The following is a 24,474-nucleotide window of genomic DNA, read 5'->3' as shown; positions in this document are numbered from 1 at the left end:
CAACTCGGTGGCAGAGCGGGGAGCAGCATTGCAGAAGATGAGGTGATCTGCTCTCTGTTGCAGTCAGACGCACGGGAAGGGCAGAGCACGTCTTTCTGTCATCTGTTGGGAGCATTGAGCATCAGTGTGGCTTAGTCCATGGTGTTCCTTGCACCAATAGTTATTAATTGGGCTGGTATGTCATGACTAGCTGATTTAATAAATAGCCGGGCCTCTCAGATAAAGCCCTTACTCTTCCCCTTTCTCCCTTTTGCCTCTATGCCTAGCCCTGTGCTTCAAAATTCAGTCCCAAGCCAGGGAAGCAATTGGTGCTCAAGTTTTTAGCAGTCGTTTGATCAGTTTATCTTAATGTCAAATTTTATCTCAGCGTGCTTTTTCTTACACAATAGCAGCTACCAAATGCTATCCCCATGGAATTCAAATACCTTAACATATAAAATGTATATGATGAATACTAACACAAATATGAAATGAAATAACAACATAGTTGTTAATGAGAGGAATTTTTACTTAATAGTTTACCCACAGGCAGAAAGTGGTATCTGTAATTTACAAATAGGCAATCGATTAACAATATCTCCTCCATGAAATATCGTATTGAGATAATTTCTCAATCATTTGTCAGGTAACGGCCTGTTTGCACTGGCAGTGGCTCCAAAGGCTGTCCAGCACCTCTGCAGTGGCCAGGGAACAACTCCATAGCTCAGAGGAGTGCAGCCCTGGCTATTGTTCTGCTGTCATTCACATGTGACAGCAGGTGACATGGTGACATCATTTGGGGTTTATAAACATTTATGCAGTTTTTGTGCTTTCAGAAGAGCAACTATTGATTGAATGCTGTTTGGTCTGCAGATTGTCACCAGGGTATGTACATCAAAGAAATAAAAATGAACCTGGTTTGGATGCAAAGTCCTAAAGTGATGCTGAAACTACTACACCTTCCAGCTTCTATGCAAGTGCAGAATTTACACTCCTCCTCGACTTCATCTGCTTTAAGCTAAACAATTCTATGGGATTTCCTTGGAAGTCCTGGGAGGGAGGTTTTGCTACTGATCTTTCCCACCACTCTCCTCTGGGCTTTCTTTAAATGTGCTCAATTAGTTCCTGAGATGTTGAACGCAAAACTTCAGCCTCATCAATAATAAAGCAGGGAGGAAGGATTCCTTCCCCCATTTGCGGGCAATACTCTCATTTATACTTCCAGACTGCATTTATTTTTTTCAAAAAAGCATGGCATTGCTGACTGATTCTCAGCTTTTGACCTCCTGTAGACCTAGAAGTCTTTTCTACAGAATTTGCCACTGTTTTGACAGTGAACCACTGAAAACTGCTCTTGGGCCACGGCTGTCCAAGCCAGTTTTCATTCCCACTCTGCTGCAGTAGATTTATCAAGATTAAAATATTTTACTGACTTACCTACAGAAATGTAATCAGAAAAGGTTAACAATAATGCAAATATGAAACGAAATTGTCACAATAAAGCAATGCTGTATCTCTCTCTGTTACCCTAAAGCAGGATATTACCCTTAAAAAAGAAGAAAAAAAGAAAACTGTAGCATTCCAAACTGATTTCAAAAGCCTTACTCAGGTTAGGTCAGAATGCAAAAAGGGAGGAATCAGCCCCAAATGCAGGTGTCTTAAGCTCATGTTATTGACTAAGATTCCACTATACAATGAGCAGTACTGGGAGAGCAATTCATCTTGTCCTAATGTAGACGCTTAGCTCACATGAAGTCATCTACACTCCAGGAACCTAAATTTAGGCATCTGTGTCTGGAATCATGTTGTAGTCTAACGGTGTGGTCTAACAGGAGCTGGTGGAAGGCCAAGGCATACGTAAAGCTGGTAAGGGGGATTCAGGCTGGAAAGCGGAACGTCTAAACAAGAATTACTGTCCTTGGGAGAGAAGCACATCCTGGAGAAATATGTAAGTTAATTACCATGTTTTCGGAACCACCTGAAACAACTAATAGAAGTGTGATAAGAAGCACCCTCACGTGAACTATCCTCATTATAATACTAAAAGTCACACCCCTTGAGCTGGAGACCCCGGCCCAAGCAGAGACCCTTCACCTCTGAGCATGCGCAGAATTTAAAGTAGCACTGTAGCTTTAAGTTGAAATAAGAGAAATGTAGACCAATAGAAAACTGCTTTGTGTAATTACTTATGCATATGCATAACTAGACTGCATAAGTACTGTACCTGTATGACCGAACTCTGTGCTAGTTTTGTGGAGCTACCACCTAGCACCCATCTCTGCGCAGACATGAAATAAAATACCTCTGCCCTGTGCATATATTGGCATCTCGCACACCAGGTAAACGACCTCACACTTGTGGGATAACAATGTCCTACCCCTGTCATTCTGTCTGTCTATCTATCTCTGTCCACCTTCCCTCCACAAAGCCTGTTCCCAGTCACAGAAGAAAATGAGACTGATTTGTTGTGCAGAAGATCTCGGATTTGCTGAGTTGAAGGGTGGGATTCTCTTTCCTAAAATCCAGTCCTATTCCCTGAGAATGCCAGGCAAACTAAGCCAGCACTGAGCCAGAAAAAGCACAAAACCAGCAACACCACGAGCTGATGTGTTTTTATTTATACACATACCACCCCCTTTCTTCTCACTGAAGACCCTTCCTTTTGTTGTTCAAATCTGGAGCAAACTCCAATGCAGATGCAAAGGGGTGCAATGTGAAGGCAGGGGAGAAGGTGGAGAAATGTAAATCCCCAGTTAACCCTCTTCTCTGATTAGTGTTACTGGGGAGGGGGAGAAAGGGGAGGGAAGAGGCTGGGTAGGTTGAAGCAGGAAGCAGGATTTATCACCTCAGCTAGAATTTCATTCCATTAGCCATTATCTAAGGGGAGAATCCAGGTGCCTCCCTTGGCTATAGGAGCTCTCCAGAATCACAGAAAGAGGGACAACATGGGCCCCAACATGGTTATGTCTCCAAAGTGCATGGATATGGTTCCACACACAGCTGGGCAGAACTGAGGAATAAAAAAGGCATTTTGAAAATTTTATAGCTGTTTTTTCCTAATATTTATGTTATTATATATTTATAGTTAATATTTGCAGCTATTTTTATAGCTAACCTGCAGTTTAAGATAACATGTTTTACTTGTTCTTGTGCTTCAGAGATTATTAACCATGCTACTTGTTCTCCCAGTTGTGACCAGAAAATTGAGCAACACAGAAGGAAAGGGAGAAAAATGGAGCATATCCAAAAAGACCAATGCCAACAGTACAAATGCATGTGATAAATTATAACAAGATATCTCGAAGCTTTTTTACCCATTCTCCCACACATTGATTTAGATTAAAATACAAGGGAAAGAAACACTTGATGGATATCCCGTCTTCTTGAGAAAGAGCACTGCCTGTACAGCATTTCTGGATGAGAGGTGCCGACATACATCCTGTTGATGAATAACTGCTTGTTGGCAGATTGGCCATGTTGGTGCCATGCAAAAACCACAGCACAGGTTTGTGTAACACACATGTTATTAGGCCAAGTGAAGTCAAATTTCTTCACTCCCTATCTTTCCCTTTTTTGCTAGAAGACCTAGCTGTTCCTTATTTGTATAAGAGATAACCTACCTTCCCCATCTTGGTGTCTGGATGCTGTATTTATTGCATTTATCCTCACAAAACCAGGCGGGCAACTACTGTCTGCTCCCATTTAATAGCTGAGAGAAGGAAGCCAAGAAAAAATGAGGTCAAGTCTTGTAGAGCCAAAGTACTCACATCCAAATTTTTAATACTGCTGAAGCCCTTCCAGGCCCCCCATCAGCTGCCATCTATCCCTCTGTACCTCTTAGCTGTGTGACCTGGAGTCCTCGGTCATGCCGAACGGCAGAGGTGCCCAGGGGCTGTCCCCTGCTGGTCTCACGCACCCCGGCACGTGCTCCCTGGGCCAGACTGCACTCTTGCAGATAATCAGATCCAGAAAGCAGGTACCCCCCATCAGTGAGATGGGCTACAGGTTGGGAAGTGCTAGCTGGGACATGGACAGGGAAGAACACTTCAGTCCACCTTCCGTCTGATATGTGGCCATAACTTGAATGCGGATCTTCCCTGTGCCAGGATGGTGATTACTCCACAGGTATGAAGGGCCCCATCCTCATATCAGTGACCTTCCTTAGGGACATCTTTACCGTCATGCCCAGTGTTTCTTTTCTTTAGACTCCTGCAGAGTCCAGAAGATTCCAGTTGTACCTACCTTCCTTCCTGGTTTCCTATTAAAATGAAGACAAGCGGTAAGGAGAAGAGAAAGCTCAGGCCATACCTTACACCCCTATGAAGGAGTACCTCAGCACACACACCCACTCCTAGGGATGTCTACAAATATACAATCCCATGTTTTCCACTTATATTTGTACAGTCCATTTGGATACATTATCTCCTCCTAGTAATGCTTTCCATGAGCCCTTTGTTGAAAATGCTTGTTGTACGTTAGATTTATTCTGTGTAACTGGAACTCCTGAGAGTCCCAAAACCCAGCATGTGATAGGCACAGTTAAGTGGCTATATGCCAGAGAGGAACAGAGTTGTGCAACTACTAATTATAACATTAAAGAATAATAGCACTCTACTAGCAAAATAGTCCAATGGAAATGTTACTATTTGAAGTTTTGACTTACTCATATTATGAGGCACCAAAGGGCACTTTCAACTCATCTTTATGTTTAACTGTTAATATCCTTTATCATGTTATGGTGATTGCTCAGGCAACCAGGCAGATGTGAAAAACATATTCCCTTCCTTATGACTGATTGTGAAATTATGTGCTCTAACATCAAACTTCAAACAAAATTACTGTATTGCATGTGTAAGATAATATGCAAAATAATTCTACTATAACTTTGTGCCAAAACCAGGCTGCTAGGTGCATTGCCTTCTTCGTTAAATTAATATGGACAGAAAACTGAACAAAAAGAAAAGCTCTGGAGAGACCGTATGCTAAAACAAGATCTGCTTGGATCCTAAAACAAAATAAATAAAGGAAACATGGAGAAATAGACCTGATATTCTCCCTGAAACGCAGGTTAGGTTTTCCTCCTCTTATTACACTCCACAGATATGTCCTTGCACCTGACCAGGCCTTTGGTACTCTTTTCTCTTGTCTCAGAATTGTTTCAAATTTGTACTCGCTTGGCTACGTTAATGACAAAAAGTGAGACAATATTTGGACATCCCAGAATATAGGAAGAATCATTAGGATCACAGAATAATTGAGGTTGGAAAGGAGGTTGTTGAGTATTACCCGCTGCTTATAGGAGGGCCAGTTAGCTCAGTTTGAGCTACTGAGTTTTCAGTATCTCTAAGGATGGGGATCCCACAATCTCTCTGGGCCCCAGTCTGACCAGCCTCATGGTGATATTTTTTTTCCTAGCATCTAATCAGAGTTTCCCATGTTTCATCCTGTGCCCACTGCCTCTTGTCCTGACACCCTGCACTTCTGAGAAGAGCCTGGCTCCATCTTCTCTGCAACCTCCCATTACCTAGGTCCAGACAGTGATAAATTCCCCTCGAGCTGTCTCTTCGCCAGGCTGAACAGTCCCAGCTCCCTCCACCTCTTCTTGTATGTCCTGTGCTCCAGCCCCCTGACCATTTTGGTGATCCTGTGCTGGACGTGCTCCTGTAAGTCCATGTCTTTCTTGTACGGGGAGCCCCAAACTAGACACAGCACTCAAGATGTGGCCTCACTAGTGCTGAGCAGAGGGGAAGGATCACCTCCCTGGGCTTGCTAGCTGCACCCTTGCCAAGGTCCCTCTGAATAGCAGCCCTGCCCTCCAGTGTAGCAACTGCTCCTGCAGTGGAAACTTGCAGTGCCCTCTGTCCCATTGCCTTGGTCATTAATAAAGGCATAAAACACTACTGGTCCTGGTATTGATCCCTGAGGCACACTGCTGGTAACTGGTCGCCAGTTGGACTTTGTACCACTGACAGATTGCAAACAACCCTCTGAGCGCAGCAGTCCAGCCAATTTTCCACCCACCTTATCATCCACTTATCCAGTCCATATCTCACTAGTCTGGCAATAAAGATATTGAAGAAAACAGTGTCAAAGGCCTTGCTGGAGTCTAGGAATATGATGTCTACTTCTCCGCCTTCATCCACAGAGCCACTCGTATCATCATAGAAAGCGTTCAGGCTGGAAGGGCACGATTTGCTCTTGGTAAATCCATGTTGGCTCTTCCCAATCAACTTCTTGTCCTTTCTATGTTTGAAAATTATTTGTAAGAGGATTTGCTGTATGACCTCCCCAGGGACCGAGCTGGGGCTGACCAGCCTCTAGCTCCCCAGATCCTCCTTCTTGCCCTTCTTGAGGATGGGTGTGACATCTGCCTTTACCCAGTCATTGGGAACCTCACTGTGACCAATGACAGAGAGTGGCCTTGCAGTGACATAGGCCAGCTTCCCTAGCTCCCTAGATGCCTCCCATCTGGTCCCATGGACTTGTCTATGGCTAATTAGCCCAAGCGCTCACTGACTCTGTCTCCCTCTACTCTGAGTATGGTCTCACTCCCACAGGCTCTGCTAGGAGGCTCAGACACCTCAGAGGCCAGAGGGCAAACCTGACCGGTGATAAACAAGGCAAAAAACGCATTGAGCACCTCAGCCTTTTTTATACTTAGGCGTGAGGTCCCCAGCCCCACCGAACAGCAGGCCCACATTTTTCTTAGCCTTCATTTTGCTGCAAATGTACTTACAGAAACCTCTCTTGTTGTCCTTCACATCCTTTGCTAGATTCACCTCCAGCTGAGCTTTGGTTTTCCTAACCCCATCCCTGCATGCTCACGCAACGCCTCTATGTGCCTCCCAGGTAGCCTGTCCCTGCTTTCTCCTTCTGTGTACTCCCTTTTTGTTTCTGGTATCTCCTTGAATTGGGGGGACCGCTATACTAATAGTTAGAGCTTTAGACTATTTTACACAGGCATCACACTGCAAATTCATACAGTCAATAACCCTTTCATCCTCAGTTCCTTTAGAAGTAAAGTTTTCTGATTTTTTTCCATTCTATTTCTGATTACCTCCCATCTTAATTCCATTATTTTTATTATTTTTAGCTCATGTCTTCATTTTCTCTAAGCCTCCTAATATCTCCTCTCCGCTGATTTGTGCTGACACCACCTCCAAGTTTAAAATTCATTGAAATTTTTTTAAAGTAACATCCATGTATTCCCTTGAATCTATGTTGAACCAGTGTAATTGCGGGGAACTGAACAAATGTATGTATGTTATGCTCCAACTAAATCCTTGTATAATTGCATTGCCTTTAATTGGTTACACCTGGGGTTCATTTCATCTAGTTTCCAACAATATGAACTTGCTACATTTAACTGCATACATCAGTATTAATAAATATGTATTTTTAAAAGCTTGTAATGCCATCCAATCTGATAAGTCTTTACCAGCTGCATCTTACTATACAGTAAAGGCTCTTGGGACAAGGCACAGAGGTCTGTATTTTCAGGTATATAATGCGTCAAGCTAACAAATGAAGTTTTCCTCATTCTGCCCTTTAAACCAGAAAGAATACCACATGGCTATACCATTTATTCTCCTTTACTTGGAGTTAATGAGGTGATTAACTGATTTGGCTAAGTTTCCTGGGAAAAAAAAAACCCCAGTGGGTGGCCGGGAATCTGTTTCCTAGTGGGAATCTCTTTTGTAGGTGAGCCAAACCATCTCCATCTCCATTGAGACTCATATACTTTGTACTTTCAGTACTTTTATACTTTTATACCTTTATACTTTCAGTACCTTTGGAAGGGAGGAACCTGGTCCAAGGAGATTGTCCTGTCATCACATAAGCAGGAGAGCAATTCCTGGTGCAGAAAGGACCAGGGAATTCAGCAGGATTACTCAGCATATTTACTCATGTATATGAAGGTTTGCAATTTTGGCCTTATATTCCTAGTAAGTTTCTGATCACATTGCTAAACGCAGGTTTTGGGGGGAAGCAGGAAGTCCAAGTTAGACCTCCTCCACCCAAAATCCCATTTCACTGTTCTCTCGCACACCCATAAACTAGAGCAAACTCTCCTTCCAGTATTGCCTACAGTTGTTATTATTCTGACGCTTATGATTCATTCAGTTTACTCATGCAATAGCACGCACATGCATTTGAAATGTAAATGTACTGATCTTATAAAAACTATTGCTTGATAATTTAAGGACTTAGGGCCAAACAAAGGATCTACAACAATAGGAATTGTAATATGCACTGTTCTCAATGCATACAGATCCATTTTCAAATAACCATAAATAGTATATATAACAATGAAAATAAGACTGAATAATGAATAAGAAAATTCACACCTCTTGCTGTCATTTTGATCATTAATTTCTATTTACTATCAGGAGTTAGGTGGAAGCAAACCAACATACTTTCATCCTTTCAATTTTCTTTAGCAGAATACCAACTTTAACAAGGCATAGAGTACAAGGTATACAGTATGAGACATACAGTACAATTATGTATGTTTTTTCACCTTTATGCAGGAAAGCTCTTTCACTAGGTAGTATTGAACAAGTAGAATAGCAATAATTTTTGCACTAAACCCACACACTTTTTTTCTTCAGAAGCATGGATCTGTCTATATGTCTATTTATGTATGCATGTATCTATTTTGGAGTCAAACATGCAAGTCTTTTGTCCTCTCTACAGCATTTTTTTATATTCAGCAAAAACAACTGACTTCACCTAACTTTAATAGCTTTTCAGTTTCTACTCCCTTTGAGTAATTTTTAAAAACTTTTTTCACCTTAGGTAAATCTTGGCACTGTTAAGTCAAACAACCAAGAAATAAATTTCAGGGAGAAAACATGGAGAAAATCCCGTGGTGTTTATTTCAGCATTTAGGAATGATCTAAATTCTATTAAAAAGATTACATTTCCCAATTACATGATTGGGTTTTGGATTAAAGGGGGAAGATTTGACTTTCTGAAAGTCCTGTTTCTGAGAGCTGAATCAATCTTAAGGATTTTGGCCAGAAAACAAAGGGGAGGTGGGAAAAGATAAATGAAACTGAAGTTCTTAATTTTGCAAATTTTGTTTTTCCTTGTAGCAGTTGAGTCAAAACACTTTTCTGAAGACCACTTAGATCTTGTAAATAGCCTGAATTTTTTGTTACGGCTTTAATTAAGATGTCTCCCCACCTGGTCATTAATCTAACCCCTAAATGCCCAGCTCCACTTTGAATCAAGCCTTTTAACAGTCATTCATTGTGTCTTCAACAGTGATTTTGGTTTGAGCACCTGTGGATTTTTGCATATGTTCATGATATGAAAGACAATGGCCACCAGTCTTCTGTACGCCACCTATTTGAAGCTTAATGCAACCTGGAGCAGTGCAGTGCCGGTATGATCCCACCATGCCAGGAAGGTCTCCCAGCTCCAGTCAGAGGAATGTCTGGGACCTTATCTACACCATGAAAAAATGCCGGAGGTTAGAAAGCAGAGGTCTCTTCAGGCTGACTTTATTGCCCTCTGCATTCCCCACCCACCACAGAAGCAGCTCTCACTGCAGCAAGGGTTGTCCAAGTGGAGCGTGCCTCGGGGGCAGCACCCCCGGCAAGGGGCCCTCGGCTCAGAGCCTCTGTTTGCTCTTAGAAATTTCAGTCCTTAAAACCGATAGCTGGGGCCACGTTGCAGGTATTAACTGTACTTCACCTGTGTTGCAATCAAGGGCAAAAATGCGCCTTTGCAATCTTAAACTTGTGCTTTTAAGCAAGATGTTCCACCAGATTAACTGCAAGAGGAAACAGTCAGTTATAAGCTATGCACGCTTGTCCACGCCGAGCTGTGTAAGGTCAGCCTTTGTTGATACGGATGAAGGTACATTGTATTCCTCTAAAAATGGGGTACCTTACTTAGGGTATGATGAAGAAACAAACTGGATTTTGAAGGAGTGGGCTATTGCTATTTATTTTCAATGTATTAATTTTTGTCATTTCAGCACAGTCTATGAGAAGCTGAGTGCTCATTGTAGCTATATAGCTGATCATATGAATAATGTCTAAGATTTAATATTAAAATGTTTTTATATAGTGATAAAAGTGGACTTGGCAGAAGTTCACAACGAAATACAAGTGAAGAGGGTTCTGAAACCCTCTCTCATTGACAGCACAGTCAGAGAGAAGGTTTCCCCTTTCTCTTGTGTTAATAGGTGGGGTTTTATTATGGAAGTACATTTTTAGAAGGGCCTGAATGGAGCAATGTGATGGTCTTGCAAATTTAAGATCAGGAAAACATGGCAGGAAGAGAAAGAGCTGGGGCAAAAGAGGAGGAAACTGGACAGGTCATCTGTGTTGGTTTTGCTGGAAAAGCAAAAGATAGATGTGGATCACATAGCCAGGCACATGTGGAAGTGAGGCAGATGTTCAGATCAGCAAGTAGCTCATGTCTACATCTAGGTACCTCCTGCCAGCACATCTCAACCTCTATTAATAAGACCAAAACAGCCCTCGGACTGCTTACTTCAACAGTGTAAGAAGGAAGAGGAAGCTGCCAAGGGGGACAGCTGAACACTTCCTTGCTGCTTGGGTCCACGTAACAACGATAGCAAGCTGCCCACCTAACAACTGGGAAGCAAGCTCCATCTCACACAAGTGAGGTTAAAAAGCAGGTCCTCTACAATCACCCTGCAGGGGGGGAAGAACAACCTGAAGGAAGAAAATGAAGTGAATTGTAGTTTACATTCATGGAGCTGAACAGAACAGGTAGAGGTATGCCAGATACAGGACCTTCTATGATACGCAAATCATGCAAGCCTATGTCACTTTATATATTAGGGGTGAAATCCTGGTTTTATTGTACCTTTCACAGAAATAAATTTTCAGAATTGATTTAAGGATTTTTTTAATTGCAGCTTTTTTAATTTTATTTTTTTAGTTACAGAAATTAACCTTTTGGTGAGCCATGATGTTTCTATATATGCACCTTGCCAGCGTCTACCTCAGCAAAAGCCTCAAGTCATTTGAAGACAAACTAGGTCTCACCCTTATAGGAGGGGGAAAATAAAATAATAAAATAGCAAGCTATCAAAGCCTCAGTTCTCATGGCAGATTTTAAGAAAAAGGGAGGGAAGAAAGCAGCAGCTAACAAACAGAAGGCATGAATAGGGAAGCCTCTTTTTTTAAAGAAACCAACCAGGATAGGCAGAGAAAGAAGAGAAGGGGAGGGCAGGAAGGCAGTCTCCAACAGCAAACCAAGTGAGATCCTTGGGTGAATGAAGATCTGTAGCTTGTGCCCACTGACTATTACAATATATCAGTACTTTTCCCAAGGCTGTAACTTCTCAATTCATATGTGACCCCCTTTTCAGTTCACCTGCTTGCATGGCCCTGAAGGCCCCAAAGCATGTAGAAATTCCTGCCTTTTCTTAAAAAACCCCCTTCGTAGCCCACTGTTTAACCCTCTTGTTATCCAGGGAAGGTCTCAATCCACAAGCTATATATAGCTTGTCAGGCCAGTGTTTCTCAGTGGCGTGAAAGAACTGTGGACCAGAAGGCTTGATGCTCAGGACATTAGCTGGTCACAGGACAGCTGTGGCCCCACTGATACCTACCGGTCAAGCCTGGAGGCCTACAAATAAGTCAAACCTTTTTCTCTTCTGCCTCAGTCTTCGAAAAGAGAACAGCCAACGATGTGGTCTGCTCCTCTGCCATGGGCTTCCACAGGAAAGCCTAGGCATGCCTCCTGTAAATTCAGTTAGGAGTAAGGGAACGCTACTTACAGTGCAGTATATTTTATGGATAAATATTTGTGCATGTGTTATTGAATAACAGAGGCACTTGGTAGTGGGGCATGAACAGGATTTGGTATACTGTGGTGTGTGAAATGCTGCGTTAGATCTGAGTTCTTCTAGTTCCTCCTAAGAGATTCATGACGCTAAAAAACCCAAAGAACAAAAACGTGTGCAGGCACCAGTGGTACCTGTTGTCCTAGCGTCTCACACCTCAGACAAAAGTGTCTGAGGAAAACCTATACAAAAGTGTGTCCTGCAACCTTGACTTCTGTTTAGCAGAATAGGTAAGACATGCACTAGTTTCTGAAGCACAAAAGAGCACATGCTAGCTTTTGACTTGCTAACCCACATGAAAAAAAAACAGAAAAAAATCTATCATGTGACACAAAATAGCTGTCTTTCTGTTTGTTTCCCACACAGCTTTACTGAAACAAGTCTTTCAAGTCATCTTGTGGCAGACTGTTTTATGCAATACTCCATTAAATGTTTGTCAGATGAGGGTTGTTTCTACATCCCGTTTTTTCTGAAGTCAGTGCACTCCTCGTGTGAAAAGCCTGTTCCAGCTGTCTGCCCCTTGGAGGCTGATAGAGCCAGGCTGCCTCCCCAAGAGGATATCTGTCCATCAGTCAGTCTCTGGAGAATGTGGAAGATTTTCTGTAGTGAGCTCTTTATCTTCCATCTCTCAAACCATCCTGCAGGAGCCCTATTCCCTAATTTCACCCTTGTATGTTACTTTGAGTTCAGATGGTCTAGGGCAAAGCCAGACAGGACGCATTTGAGGCAGGCAGTGTCACAGAATCAGCAGGACTCTTCCCTGAAAAAAAATTTATTTGTATTCAGCAGCCCAGGACAAAGTCAGTCCCCTGAGCAGGTCCTAATGGAGCAGTTTGAAGAGACTGCAGGCATAGATGAACAGCCTCCAAGCTCTGACGTGCAGCGTCTGCTCTAATCCCGCTCAGACCCCTCCTTATTAAAAGCTGCTGCTGCTCTGCTGCAGGGCGGGATGTGGGGGAGTGGGTTGCTGGTGTTTGTCAGAGGTGCAAACAGCCTACCGCTAGCTGAGACCTGAGCCAGGTCTTGAGGGACTTTTCCCTGCTCAGGTCAGCAACAACAGAAAGAGTTACTTCCTTAGAAAGGATGGTAGCCCTCACGTGTGTCTTCCCAATCTAGTCATGACACCTCTAGGTACAGCTGTGTGTGTTTAAAGATCCATGTATAGGACCCCATGTATAGGATCTGACTCCCATGCACTTCATGGCTATATTCAGCCCTCATTATGGATGTGAGGTCTGTTCTGGACGGTCTTCTCCACCCACCTCCTGAGAGAATAACAGATTCCCCCTTCCAAAGCACTCATTTTTGCCACATAGCAGGATTATTCTTTACTGGAGAGGCACAGATTTTTTTCTTCAAGATCCTGAAAGTCTTAATTTTTTTGGTAGCAGTATCCTTCATGGAGACTGTCACTGCAGCCGTAGAAGGCAGCACAACATGAGATGGACCATCTGTAAATGCCCATGGGGAAAAAGAGGAACATACCTGCCTCTTTATCCTGAGGAACTGGGCTTTGAAACAAGACAACCGCTTTGACAAACGCTAGGCTGCACTTGACAGTTCCCTTCAGGAGAGCTCGGACATTGGGTGGTAGTGCAGTTGAGCAGGCTGAAGCCCTTGTTTTGCAGTGAATGCAGAACAGTCATCAGGAGCTACAGGTAGGACTCACAGTGCCATAGGTGACCACATCACTTATTTAAGTGGAGGAATAAGAACAAGGTGTCAGGATGAGGTACATTGATCTCAGACTTAGCTGTGGACCTCTACACGCTGAATAGCACCTGTGAGGAGAAGAATTTCAGAAGATCTCTCCATTAAGACAGGGATCATAACATACCTGACCTTTCCCAGGCATTTTAGTAACTTCTTAAGACAGGCCTGAGTAAATGTCAAACTGGCATATGGTATTGACCTTCCTGAAGAAGATGGAGAAGCAAGCCCAAGGATGAATGGGGACGCCAGCTCTGCACTTGTCCTCAGACTGAATATAGCTTTTCATATCTGGAAATACTTCTCGAAAAGCCTCAGGGGGCTTTACAGTCTACATCTCATCATAGCTCAGAGCTTTTCTGTGTGCAGTAATGTAAACATTGGCAAAGGTTTCACACAAGTACAGTGAGTGTTCTGTCTGCATGAGGAAGGAGAACTAGCTCGTTCTTGATTCGGCATGGATTTGTAGTCCTGGATAGCTTGTCTATTTTGTTTTTCCAGGCAAGGTTTCAGTAGGTCACATGAGATATTTGGCAGGGTTCTTTTATGCTCATTTGTGAGCTGATATAAGCCTGCGTGGACCATGTGAGGTGAGGGAGGGTAGGGGAAAGCTCTTGATTTCAGGCTTAAAGTCTAGCTGGCTCTAAGCTCTTCCATAACACTTCCATTGGCTAAACTAGGCTTTTTACTGATCTGCCATGCCTACTCACCAGCCTTTGAACCTAAGACAGAACATATCTGAATACCTTTTGGTGTGTTAAAAAGAAACCTCTATTATAGGTCTATTTTTCTTATGGACAAACATTCCTAGGACAGAGTGGGGGGAAATCCCATCGAAGCCTGTGACATTTCCTAGGATGATCAGCAGCAGTTAGTACGATTGCTATACATTGTGCCCCTCTAACTTCTTTCAGCATATATTTTATAGCTCAGTCAAAACACACTACTCATCCAGAACTTGTGGGTGGTAGCCAGTCACCCTGGGTGGCTCAGTTGGCAGGCTTTTGTGCATTTTATGCAAAAGCCAAAAGGGAAAATCAAGTTTCTGATCCATAACCCCACTAGACAATGGCCTCAGCAGAAGGTAATTTGCAACTGCTCTGCTGCTGACGGACAGAAATACTGGCCTGAGAACAGCATGTGCTGTGAGGACCACAGTCTTACACATAACCAAAGGCGCATTTCAAGCACTCGCTGGAACAGTGTTCCTTCCAGTTGCTTCAGTGGATACCCACATTTATGAGGTAGCTCCTCACTTGGGTAGTCTGGAGACAGTAGCCTAAAAAAGCCTCAATGTTCTTGCGGGCGCTTGACTAGAAAGAAAAAAAGAGAGAACCTAAAAAGCATCAGAGAGAGAGAAAGCAAGGTGCCTCAACTTTCTTTTTTGGCCCTACAGACTAGTGACTTGCACAGTGACTCCGCTGCTCTGGAGGCCCTATAGAGCACAGCCACGAAAGCTGTGTCACGCTATGTAACCAGTTTGCTGTGAAGCTGGCTGAGGTGCTTGTTCTTTGTGCATCACAGCAACCTTTTTCTGAAAGTCCCACCAAGGAGATTACCTTCTTGCAGGTTTTAAACCAATCTGTGGCCAAGCACGTGTCTACACCTCCTGCTATTAAGGAAGACTCAATCTTTCAGGCACCTCTGAGAGAGGCGCACGGTTTTTCTCTTTAATCTTCTATTTTTATGCTCGCTTTCCTTTTATTCAGGTGATGGGAGAGCAATTGGGACATGTCTCAGTTTCAAGAGGACTCTGAAAGATGCCAGTGTTATGGGTGTTACCTCATAACAGGGGTGACAGGCTACCTGCCTTTCACTTTGTGGTTTTAGCTTTGGGTATATAGCTATGAGCACAACAGCATCTACAAAAATGGACACCCGGTTTCAGGGGTGTTTCATAGGACTGCTCACCTTCTGCACTGGGACACTGGATGCCCCCCAGAACAACAGGATATGAAAATTTCCTTGCTGAAAAGAGAGAACTGTTGCTCCTGGGAGGGAGAGACTCTTTTGGGGGTATAGATCTGACCTCTGCAGAGCTTTGCAAGGTTGCTTTCCTCTCTGAATTACCAAATCTTTCTGGATCACTGTGTGCTTGCATACCACGTCTGAGAGCAAGAGACACTACACTGTTAATAAGTACTTGCACCATTAACCTACCCCTGTTTTAGCTTATGCTACATTTCCCAGCAGCATAGTCCATATGGGGCCTACTCTGCCCCAGGAGGAGCAGACTAAACCCTCCATCCTCAGCCTGCTGGGTATGGGTCACATCTTCCACTTACTTACCTCTGGTCAGCCTACACCTGGGCTTACCAGGGTAGTCTGCTTACACAGAGGGACAGATACACACTCCTAACTTATTGGGCTTCCACCACAAGTCCTTACTGGCTGTAATGGCTGATTTGTGTGCTTATGTCCTCCAGGGCCTTGGCATTGCCCCTCCTTCACAAGACAAGCAGGCTAACCTCAGCCAACTGAAATAATTTTTGCTAGCCCACATTCTTCATCCAGAAGGGAGCATCTGAAGAAGCTGTTAAAGGGTTATTGCTGATCCTTCTGGGAGCCCTTTGAGGATGATGAAGTGCCTCCATGCAGAAACACTGGCACTAGGCTTCCCTGTTCACATGCAAATGTGTGAAATCTCACCACAGTCAAAACCTGCTGTTCTTGCCCCATTTGGAGCCTGACAGATAGCCTGGGCATCCCATCTAGGTAACAGTCTAGGCAAAGAGCCCTATTGCCCATGAGACTATTAGGACAGGGTTGTCCCTCTCTCATGGGAGAAGAGGTGTGTCTTTATACTGTTTCCTGCTCTCACTGGTTTTTTGTAGATTTGGTAGCCCCATCACATAGTGCTACAATTTTTGGATTGCACTCAAAATATACACGTTCGAGCTATTCTGGGTACACAGGATGCAGGAGACCCTGTGGCCTCTTTGAAGTCTTTTTATAAGTGATTAACTCTGAATGTTTGAAGATCAGTCAGTTTGTGCTGAATGAAATGACTAATGGGCATCTGGGCTGATTTGTCACCTTTAGCATATCTAAGACAAAAATTCCAAGTCTTCTCAGATAGGGCTCAAACAAGTGGTGTCTTGCTGAAGTCAGGGCACTCTCCTGAATTGCTAGTTCATACCTGCCCTTCTGGGGCATGTAATGGGCTGCTAAAGGTGGACTTTGTGGATTCTTTGCCTTAAGGTCATCTAACAGTTCCCAACACTTAGAGGGTAAGTTCCTCTCTGAGTCTGAACTCTAATCTCTGCAAGGATACCAGGAAAATCATATTTTCTGGGTGGAATCCCACAGTTCCTGGTTTAAGTGCAGTCCAGTGTTAAATGATTGTGTATTGACTAGGCTTTTCTGACAAATCTGACTGGTATCAAGACACATGAACAAGAGCAGAATAACTTTATAATTTTAAGAGGATTATTTTGTATTTATAAGCCATAGGAAAAATATATTAAAACCCTCTATATGTTATCTAGCCCACCCAAGTGTTGCCAACGTCTATGACATGCACCGTGGTGAGGTGTCCTCCTTGGCTATTCCTGCTGCTCTTTGAGAGATTATGGGGCTATCCAACCTTCCAAGATCTGAACCTTCATCTGTTTACCAGTTGACCCTCCCAGCTTCTGTGTTGGCACTCTCTCGATAAGCTAGTCTTCCCCAGAACAAGCCTGGAGAGCTCAGGAAGCGGGAGGACACAAAAGCACCAAGCTCTTGCATCATGTCTGAAGAACTCGCTTGCTCCTGAGCAGCAATCTGACGTTATAACTCTCTCTCTCCCACGGCTGCACAGCCAGTTTAAGAAGAGGTTAACTCCTTGTTTTCATACAATAGGCACCTTCCAGCATTCATGCTGTGTTCAAAGGTGTGAAAATCCTCTTTATCAGGCTGGAGTAGTTCAGTAGAACTAAGTTCACTGGAAACAGGGCAGAGGATTGTTTTGTCTTGAAGATGCAACAGAAGGAGAGAAAATAAAACAAGTAATGTTTTCACTTATTGTATAGTTAATATTAACAGTTGCAACATGTACTAGACACAAGTAGAAATTAAACAAAACCAGAGCCATTAATAAAAGGGCAAAATAAATAAAAATGACAAAAAATATTTATTATTAGATACTTACAATGTGCCTCCCACAAAATCTGAATAAGGGAGGATGGCCTTGAATTAGACTTTAAAAAATAAAACAGGAAGTGGAAATACAACTCCCCCAAAACAATTACAACCCAGTTGGTTCAGATACCTGTTATCTATGGGATTAGGTAGCAACGTAACAGCAAAAAAAGTGGCAATATTAATCCAGTCCAGATACAGGAGCATCTTGTCTCAGAGACAATCTTTTTACTCCTCAGGGAAATGTTCTTGCAATTTCCCATGCATCCTGGGTACTGCAGTACCTGTATCTCTGCATGGACAGCTATGCAGTCAATAGCAACACAAGCTTTATGAAGGCCGGAGCAATACATTAACCCTAGTAGAGAGGGGATGCTTTGCATACAGTAGGACTAATTGAACAGAATCATGTGAAAAGTGGAATCTGCCTACAAATACAGAAAGGTGGAAAATACTTATTTGAATGATAGAAAAAGATTGGAAGGAAGGGAAATCTAGTCTAGCATAACAGGCACATAAACAAAATGGTAGAAAAAAGTCTGGGAACATGGAAGGTTGTCCCAGACAGGAATTTTTTCATGGGAAATGGACTGAGTAACCTAATCTTTCATGCCCTTTTCCTCCGTAAGTTCTATGTGGATAATAAGAATACGCAGTCTGAAATCTTGTTTAGTAAAACTACATAAGGAGTTACTATCAAGCAAAACAACTGCTTACTTTTAAAGTTTTCAATATGAAAAAGTTACAGGAAAATATGGATTGGTGGGGAAGCAACTAAACTTTCAAATAGCTATAGCTGCGTGCAAACAACTCCAAAGCAACCTGAATTTTGATTAGTAAATTATTGTAAAGATACTTACTTAATACTTAAAAAAAAAGCAGGGCAGGAAAGTTAGATTTCCAAGTACCTCAAATATTTACCAGTTCCTGCAGCTTGTATAGCTTTCCAAAATAATATAGTCTACCTACTGTGATTTTTTATATGTTATTATTTCAGTTCTAGCATTCATGTGTCTCTGATGATGCTAGACGTGGAAAAAAAAAAAACCTGAGTACAGACACAACATGTTAAAATTACTATCAGTTGATCTGCTTCTGTTACCTGACTTCCATCTATGCTATCTATTCTTTTTTTTTCTTCAAAACCTGTGCAGACAGACAGCAAGATAATCAGTATTTTGCAAAGAAGCTCTATAAGCCCCACTTGGTGAATTAGTAGTAGTGGCACAGTGTTAAGATCTAAAGCATAGGCTTTGTCAGCTTTGGATATTTATGGAAATACTCATTTCCCAAGGCCGTTTCCTACAGTGTACATGCAATGTTGTCTAAGTGTTTTTCATTGTACCTATATTTTGAACAGTTGTGAGCAAACCAGCAGTGAAGATGCCAGCCCTAGCTAGTATTTGTTTTATGAGGACTGTTGCTAGTGTTACCACAGAAGTATTTAGGAAAAGAGGTCCATCACCAGCAGAAACTCGTATTAGCCAGCTTGTACTCCTTTCTCAGGGTGGGTTCAAATTACCTTCTGAAAATTACTCACTGGGTGGTTGTGCAGGAGTTTGATGCCCTATGTCCGGTCAATCCCAGAGAAAACGAATACTTCCAGCTAGCTTCTTTTAGCTTCATATGAAGCTTTGACCTGTTTCAATGTGGTTGGGATTTGACCCGAAAGGAGTTATAGAACTAGTAAGAAAAAGTTTGGTAAACAAGCAGTTAAACTAGCATAGGAATTTCCTCTTCAAAAATTTACATGCTTAATGCCGAAGTGTTGGCAATTAAGTAACGGTAGAATTAAAGCATCAATCTTTCACCTCTTACAGGAAAACAGTAATGCCGCAGTTCTCATTATTCAGCAGAAAGGATCTGTTTTCTCATGCCGCCTTCTATAAAGATAAGGAGTATTTTGGCTTTGTTTTATTTGCGCCTTCAAACACCAGACTTCTTTACATAGGCAGCAGGCAAGCAAACACAGGTCTTTCTTAAGGAAATAATGTAGCCACTGAACCAGAATAAACCAATGAAGAGAGTCAGACCTAAATTAAGAATGATGAAGTAAGGTGAAAAAATATAAACATATTTTCGTCATTAACAAGGAAAATGTAGCAAGCAGTAAGAGTGCCGAGTGTGTGATGTTCTACTACAGGTTAATAATTTTTATACTGAGATGTGGAATAATGGTAACTGTGAAATAATATTCAGAAATAATTTCAGAAATCACCATTTTTGCCTCCACTCCAAAATATATTCATATTGCTAATAGGGCTTCATTGAGCCACTTCAGTTAAAATAAAGTCAAGAAAAATAACTGAACATATTGGAGTTGAACTGTAAAATCTTGCCTTACTCACAACCATAAAATTATCCTGTGAAAAGGTATGGACAACACATCTAGCTGCTTCCATGGAAAGCACAGCTTCATGAACGTCAAGGAACTGCAAAAGTCCCCTCATTAGGAGCACTTGTTCAGAAGTACCATAACAGAAACGGAAATCTTGCATTTGCATATGCAGGCAGCACTTTCTCGTAATTGTAATTAAATATATTTTTTCCTAAGTTAATGACTGGCTTACTGAAGAACATAAACAGGTGAAACTGAACTGCATTTTCACTTGCTTGTAGCATGCCTGATCCAGTGAACTGGATCAGTATTTTGTTTGCGAGCAGTCGGTGATTTACAGTTTTCCGACTTCATCTGCACAGTTTATCACAGAATTAAAACAATGTCCAATTGTTGATAAAATCAAGTACTAATACCTGATGCAGGAACAGACCATAAAAGCTTGCCTAGCTGCAGGTAAATATAAAGAGGACACTTTATTTTTACCCTTTTATAACAGGTTAATCAACAAGTGTCCATGCACTTTTACAAATATTTGGTTAAATGTGAAAATAGCTATATTCCTCCTGATAATGCATACCATTAATTCCCTTTTACAGAGCAGGAAATGGAGGCAGATGGAAATGAGTTCACTGAAGTTATACAGCAAATCTGGAGCTGAACTAGGAGTGAAAGTGAAAAAAACCCTAACTGTTTATTATTCAGACAAACAAAAGGCAATTCTTTTTGGATAGGATTTATCTCTGGTTGTCTCATGCAGGTATTCAGAAAATTCAGCTGTTCAAAAGGTCTTGTTCCTTTTTTTTTTTAATTCTGTAGCATAGAACTATTACCAAAGAAATGAAAATGAGCGGTCTTCCTGATCTATAAAAAATAAGTTATTTGTTGATATAAGATGTCATGAGCAACATTCAATGTTTTAAAACCAAATTATAATTAAATGACCAGTTAAGAAGATCTGGCTCCACTACACCAATGTTAATTTTATCCAAGATTACATTTGGATCCAAAACATCACTTTTGGTTCCTAAATGGAAAAAAAAAATCTTAATTTAAGATTTATTGTCGTTTGTTTCTCTTTGTTTTCCCAATCAGTATTTTTATTTATGCATCACCAAAACTAAATATATTTGATTCTAATTTCTACTGAAACACAGTTCTGTTACTAATTGTTTAAAGCCAATTGCATAAGAATTGAGTAATTTTCCTGTTGCAAATTAATATTAAAGAAAATATTTTAAAATGTAAGTCAAAATGTATTTGTGTAATTTCTTTTTATAAGAACAGTGACATCAGTCTGCATCGAAACCCATATTCATTGATGCATTATAGTTGCTTCAGGCCTGTTTGCTGGCACAAGAGTAACTATAAACCTGGTGTAACTGGCTGAGTAGTTTGGATTTATGGCTGCTTTGTGTTACAAGTGCAAGACAAAGCTAACAACCAGATCACTGAAAAAAAAAGTCCCAAGTATCAGGAAAAAATTGGACAATAAATTAAATTGTCATTCAATTTCTGTGCCACAAAAGTAGCATTATTTTAGTGTGGATAGCAGGTCAAATTTATAGGTCAAATTGTATTGTGATGTAGGAAAATGCAGCTGTATTTACATGGTACACCCAGAAAAATCCAACAGAGAGCAGTATTTGAATTTTTATTCTCTCTTGTTTTACAATAACAGACAAGAAACCCATTGAAACAGCACGCACCTAAAGGAAAGTTAAGGTCACTTATTATTCCTGACAGTTTCTTCCCTCTGGGAGAGAGCAAATAATTTCATAACTCTGAGACTTTCTTTGTCTCTATACTAGAAAGCTAAACTGGGAAGAAAAAGAAAAAAAAAAATTTGAGAACCAATAGGAGCTGGGACAATTTTCTGTTTTTCCATCTGTGTAGGGCTTGAAACTCCTGAAAAAGTTTCTGAAAGGCTGAAAAAGAAGTGAGAATGTTCACAGAAACACACCTTTCTAATCTGCAGCCCCATGAAACCCTCTCCTAGTTCCCAGATAACAGGGTAATTGGTTTCAGGAGTTGTGTTTTTTCAGCATATTTAGTTAATACCCTAACAAAGGACTACCTCCTGTTTCACAGGCATTCAACAGTTAAGAAAAAAAAGACTATTTTTCAAGATGTCTGCCCATTTATTTTAATTTTCAAATATATTTGCAGCAGGTAAATATATGTGTGTGTATTGCTGGCAGTACCAGCAGATGCAAATGTACTTCCAAAGTCAACACACATTTAGTTTAAGCTTAGTTATTGAATGACTAATTAAGTTCCCAAGTTTGATGTAGTTTTATGGGTGAGTGCATAACTGTAGCTTCTGTCGTAAAGTGTCAACCACAGAGCTCTCTCTCATGGCACCCATGAAAAAAACTGCATAGAGGACTCCACTGCAGTAGGGCATAACAAGATACCTGGTGCTCAAAGCTGCGTTGTGAAAATGAAGGAGGTGTTGAGTTGGGTGAGCCAGTTCCTCATCTGAATGTTTGGTTGGTTGGTTGGGTTTTTTTTTCAGTTGGGGGCTTTAGCACCGAATTTCCCGGGAAGGATCTCTAATTCTAGTTCTATTGGTGTGGTAAAAGGAAGTCTTGTGCTGTAGTCCCAAAGTGGCAAGGGCAAGCTCATCCATACTCATGCTTTGAGTAAGTACTCTGCAGTTTGGCTTTAGATAGACCTTATCTCCCACTCCCCTGGGTTTTTGATTAGACGCTAGAAACACAGGCAAGAATTCAGAAGTACGAAAGACAATGGAGCAAATGACATGTTGGGTATTAAAAGAGCAGGAAATGGGCTGCGATGATGAAGTGCCGCAGAAACAAAGCGAGTTATGATTAATGGGTGGGCAGAGCTACCTTAAAGAATAAAGGAGGTGTCATAGGAAGCCAGAGGTATCATGTGGTAGGATGTACAGTGGTAGGTGATGCCAGACACTTAAAAAGATCAGTTTATTTTACACGCTGAAATTCATGTGCTTAGCACCACCCTACAGAAAGGTTAGCTTGTATGCCTGTAAAAAACAAAAGAAAACATCCAAACATCTTTCCCCTGCCCCACACGTGCATAAATATCGAGGAGGAAGTGGTTCACCGAACATTTAACTGTTAATATTTAAGTGAGAGAAAGGTGTCAGTGCTGAGATGAGCAGTGTTAGGCTGGGTCAGACACCTGGAATTCTGGGCAGTGAACTCTGGGCTCCTCAGCAGGACAAAGTCCCGCTCCAGCAGAGCACTCGCCTGCCACTCTGAAAAATCAAACCCTGAGCCCACTCTCCTTTAAAGGGTGCTTATAAGCCATTAATAAAATGAATACTCAGCGTCCTGCTCTGCAAAAGCTAGCTCGCATAATTAAACCACACATCCAACTATTTTGGAAGAGATTCCAGGGCCACGAGCTCAGTCCTCCACTAGGAAAGACAAGCTGAACAGACCCGACAGCTTCAGCTGCCAAGAGGAGGCAGTGTCCCCCTCCCCACCTCCGCCTCCACCACTGCTCCAGCTCTCCTGTTCCTTTGACCTTTGTTAGCGAGCTGAGTTAACCTTGGGGAATATTAACCTAGGTGGGAAAAAAAAAAAAAAAAAAAAAGAAAGCTTTTACCACGTTAGGGGTCTGAAAGGCCAACCCTTTAGTGAGCCAGATACCAGCCTGAAGGAAGGGAGGGAAGAATTGGGGGAAAGTGGGTGGGAATGCACTGTTCGCCGAGCTCAGCCCTCTCTGAGAAGAAAAGGTGTTAACAGGGGTAGTCAACGAGCGGCTGGCTTATGCCCAGATCTTCAAGTCTGTAGCGAAGCAGAGCGCCATTGGCTTGGAGGGAGCTGTGCTGAATCCCCCCCGGCAGCTCTGGTATTGTTTCCTAGGGCACAAAGCAATGTGGGTCCTCGTAAAGAGTTTTAAACTTCTCAGGCAGAGGAGCACAGCACTCCTCAGCACAGCATATTTGTTACCCGTCACCGTGTCCTTCTGCCTAATGTTGTTTATAACACCTGAATTGATGTAATACCTTAGAAGTGGCTACATATAGACAACATCAACTTACAGAGGAACCAGCCTATATATTTTACATCTCCCTTTCTCCTTATCTGTAGCCATGGTGCAAGACATTTGGACGAATCCAAAGTGAGATCCAGGATATTCTAAAGCTCAAAAGAAATACCTTTTTGAAACATAAATTGTTAGGCATCCTAATAACTAAGTGAGCTTTGCCTTGAGAGAGGCACTAGACATCATCGGTACAGGAGTACATAGCCTCCAAATGACTTTCAAAGAAAAAAAGATGTCAGTTTCCAAAGTAGAAAAATGTTCAGGTTCTCCTGTAGAGCAGAACAGATCTTGACGGATCTCTCCTTGCGGCCACGATGCCAAGTGACAATTTGCAGGGCCATTTCCCCCCATCTTGGTAAGGAAATGTAACAGGGAAACCTTATGACTAGATACCCTGCTTCAAACCTAAAATACCTCTAAGCTCTGAAGGCCACTGACAGAGTTACTGCAG

Source organism: Mycteria americana, chromosome 1, assembly GCF_035582795.1.
Source record: "Mycteria americana isolate JAX WOST 10 ecotype Jacksonville Zoo and Gardens chromosome 1, USCA_MyAme_1.0, whole genome shotgun sequence".
NCBI lineage: Eukaryota > Metazoa > Chordata > Aves > Ciconiiformes > Ciconiidae > Mycteria > Mycteria americana.
The sequence above is the reverse complement of the archived record's forward strand: the minus strand, read 5'-3'. Positions refer to the sequence as shown.